The following is a 4622-nucleotide window of genomic DNA, read 5'->3' on the forward strand; positions in this document are numbered from 1 at the left end:
CCTCTGTGGTTTGATTGGATAACCTCTCCGAGTATGCCCAGTTTGCTTGCATAACCCACACTGTTTCTCTTGGCGCTTAGCCTCATCCATCTCGTTACGAAACCTCGTGGAAACTAGTCTTCCGGTTGCTTTCCTACGCATGGTGGGATTAGGACGCAACCATATCTCATACCACTCCGGCCATAGCTTCTTATCTAGTATCAGGGAAAACTCTTGAACATAGCCTCTTGCGTGTACACCGGATGAACATATGTCTTGCACTAGACACTTGTGACGGCACAAGTAGCAAGTGAATGATGACATGGAAAATGAAGTGATTGGAAAAGACCACAGTTATACATGTCCGCACTCAACTGAACACGAAATGAACCTTGAGACTGATGAGCGATATTTTATACGCTTTTTAGCATCATTTTCATATAGTTTTTAGTATGTTTTGTTTAAGTTTTATTAAATTTTCATAGGTTTTAGTGTAAAATTCACATTTTTGGATTCTACTTTGAGTTTGTGTGTTTTTATGCAATTTCAGGTATTTTCTGGCTGAAATTGAGGAGTTGGAGCAAAAGTCTGATTCAGAGGCAGAGAAAGCACTGCAAATGCTGTTCGGATCTGACCTCCTTGCACTCGAAAGAGCTTTTCTGGAGCTACAGAAATCGAAATGGAGTGTTGTCAACGGTTATGGAAAGCTAACTTCCAGAGCTTTATAGAAATATATAATAGTTTATACTTTGCTTCAGAATAAAGGCCCAAAACTGGCGTCTAATGCCAGCCTCCTACCCTATTCTGGCGTCCAGCGCCCAAAAGAGAAGAGACCAGCATCCAACACCCATAAAGGATCCCCTAGCCAGTGTTCAATGCCCTAGAGGCCTCCTAGCACATGGATCTCATCAAAGTTCAGCCCAAACACTTACCAAGTGGGCCCCTGAAGTGGATTTTAGCACTAAAAGACTGTTTTACCATTTTTATGTAATCCTTAGTCATTAGTTTAGTATTTAAGGGAGAAGATCACATAGCTAGAGAGCTCTACCAGTATATTTCAAATTTTTACATTGTATTTTCTATCAGTATGAGTTTCTAAACCTCCTAGGTTGAGGGGAGGAGCTCTGCTGAGTTTTATGGATCAATAAAAGTATTACTGTTTCTTTTCAATCTATGTTTGATTCTCGATTCTAAGATGTATCTTCGTTCTTCATCATTATGAATGCGTTGAACTGGAACAAGGTTATCTCATTCTACATGGGTTCATAGTGCGTCTTTCATCGGACAATGATGAACCACTAGCTTGATTATACATCTTTTAGACGGCTAATCCACGACTTCGTTGGGCACTTTTCGAAACATCAGTTCAGCTGAGGTATGGGGAGATTAGAGTCTTTGTGGTAGAGGCTAGAACCCAAAGGCACAGCATTCTTTATCCAAAAGATTCGACCTTGTCTGTGGCATTTTGAGTAGGATCATTAAGGAGAATAGATTGCAGGAGCTTCACCCTCAATCAGAATGGATCCACACTAACCCTGGGATTCAGATCTGGAGGAGCTTTGGCGACCTCTCAACCGGCATTGATCACATACAGCATGCCATAGAAGAAATTATTCATAGTTGAAGAAGATAGTAAAATCAGAGTTATCCAAAAGAACAAAGTGTCTCCAAGCCTTAACCATCTTCTTATCATTATAAACATATCAACCTAGTTAAGTTCTCTTTATTTTCTTTTATGCATTTAAAACAACAAACCTACCTCTTCTATTCGCCTGACTAAGATCTACAAGATAACCATAGCTTTCTTCAAACCACAATCCTCATGGGATCAACCCTAACTCGCTCAGGTATTACTTAGATGACCCAGTGCACTTGCTGGTTCAGTTGTACGAAGTGTGGGAATTCGTGCCACCAGAGACCAACCTTCAAAAGGCTCTAACTCCTCCACCATAAACACTATAGCCCTTCTGTCGCAGTGCATAACACGTATCTTGGAGATTCACTCCCTGTTCTTCTCAACAGCAGCTATCAGCTACTGAGAAAATTGATTATCCGCTGCCAGTTGTGCATGTGCCTCTCTGTCTTTCCTGATGAACAATTATTGGAACCTCTTGTAAGTGCATATAACGATGGCTGAAATCAATAAATAATGCGTACCATTCAGAACTGCATTCATGCACTCGGAAAGGTTTGTTGTCATGTGCCCAAACCTGCGATCGCTATCACAATGTTAAAACCAAATTTTCTTGTTGAATCTACCGGCCCAGTCTGCCATCTCACGCGATAAACCTCTCAAATCATCCATATACCACTTGTACCTAGGGATGGCAACGGGTCCCCATGGGGGCGGGGACATGCTCCCCGCCCCTCGCCCCCAATATTTGTCCCCGTCCCCGCCCCATCACCACGACGGGTAACGGGGACCCCGTATCCGCCGGGGACCTGGGTCTCTGCGAATTTTTGTAAAAACTAATAAAAATTAAAAAAATAAAAAAATAAGAAAAAATTATAGATAATCCTCATTTGTCATTACAAACATAATATCCATAATCTTTAAAGACTTAAATAGCAATAACAACAAACATAAACATCCAAACATATCCATAAACATCCAAATATTACATAAACAACCAACCATATCCACAAACAACCAAACAAAGTTCATCACATTGTAAAAACAATTCTCAAATCTCAATCATCCTTTCATCCCGTAATGGTAGAGATGGTAGATTTTGACTTACTTGAATCCTACATTGAAAAGAAAATAATTTAAAGTTAAAATCATAATAACTCAATAAGTCAATAATATAAACATAGTGTGTTATATATAATTTAATAGTTTACTTATATCAACATCTCCTTCAATGTTATGAATTATGTAGCACTCAAATCCTATGTTAGTTGTGGTGCCAAGTTCATGCCAAGTTTACTTACTTCAAGGACATTCATTGTCTTCGATCTCTTATCATTGTAGAGCTTCAAGATGTCACTCTTTAAAATGTTGCGAGTAATCACCTTGAAGAGAGGTTGCAAAGCATTGCAAAATCGTCGAAAGCCAATGTGATCCATAATAGATAGCGGATACTCGTGAAGACAAACCATAATAGATAACTCTTTTCTTGTATTTTCTTGGTCAAATGTATATGCACCAACCACAACTGTTTTCCCACTAGTTATTGGAGTTGTCTTCATCATACATTGTCTTATATCTCTAGTGGTGCGAAACTTGCACGTTTTGAAATGATCATGCAAGTGGGAAGTTCCTTGTTTTGGGTAACCAAGTAGCTTCGATTTGCAATAATTACATTCAGCCTTCAATTTTTTCCTTGATTTCGACAATCTTGAAGTGATTCCACACTTTCTCTTTCGAACACCACTTGTAGAGTTTGTTGTTCCTTCATTGGTAGTTGTCGTATTGGTTAGAGGTTCTTGAGGTTGAGATTGAGAAGCCTCTTAAGTAGTTTGAACATTAGTGGCTATAGGTTCTTCCGATGGAATACTTTTTTCAAGAGTATTACTCAATGCATCAGAAGAAGACATTTTCTAAAATCACATAAACACATAAATTTGAGAATCAGAATAAAAAATATAAATCATAACAAATCCTTCAGCATCAAAGTAAGTAATAAAAATTTCAGAATCATATAAATCAGAATCAACAATTTAACATCAAAAAATCAAAATCAAAGTAAAATAATAAACATTTCAGAATTAGAGAAACCAGACTCAATAACTCAGCTTTAAAAATATAAATGATACTTAACCTAACTCACAGAAATAATCATAAGAATCAGAATAAACAATTTAACATCAGAAAATCAAAATCAAAGTAAAATTATAAACATTTCAAAATCATAGAAATCAGAGTCAATAACTCAGCTTTAAAAATATAAATTATACTTAACCTAACTCACAGAAATAATCATAGGAATCAGAATCAACAATTTAACACCAGAAAATCAAAATCAAAGTAAAATTATAAAGATTTCAGAATCATAGAACCATACTCAATAACTCAGCATTACAAATCCTTCAAAATCAAAGTAAGTAATAAAAATTTCAAAATCATAGGAATCAGAATCAACATTTTAACACATCAGAATCATAAGAATCAGAATTAGAGATTATAATAAATCCTTCAAAATCAAAGCAAACAATGAAGATTTAAGAGTTCTGTCACTTACCCGACGGAAAAAAGGCGACGGCCGGCGACCACGAGAAGACGCGAAGAGGCGTCCAGATGTCGCGGACGACGACGAGAGGACGCGACCAGAACCAGATGACGCCGATGAACATGCCTCCGCGGGAAGAAGCAACGACGGTGAAGACGACGGGCTCCCTGCTGAGGTGTGCCAGTGTGCGTAACGTGACGGCGATAGGACAGAGATCTACAATGCGTGAGAGACTGAGAGGTGGCAGTGACGAAGACAGACTGAGGGGATGGGTGACTGGGAGGTATCAGTGATGGACTGAGCGAGTGGGAGCTTGGGAGGTGGCCGTCCGTGGGTGGTTCAGAGGATCGGGTTTGAGGTAGGGCTGGCAATGGGTAGGGTAGGGTAGGGTTTGGACCCTACCCTAACCCTACATGCACCCTAAAATTCTAAACCCTACCCTACCCGCAGAAATATCAAATTTTTTTAAAG

This window comes from Arachis ipaensis, chromosome B10 (assembly GCF_059453495.1).
Source record: "Arachis ipaensis isolate K30076 ecotype BB chromosome B10, ASM5945349v1, whole genome shotgun sequence".
NCBI classification, from domain to species: Eukaryota; Viridiplantae; Streptophyta; class Magnoliopsida; order Fabales; family Fabaceae; genus Arachis; species Arachis ipaensis.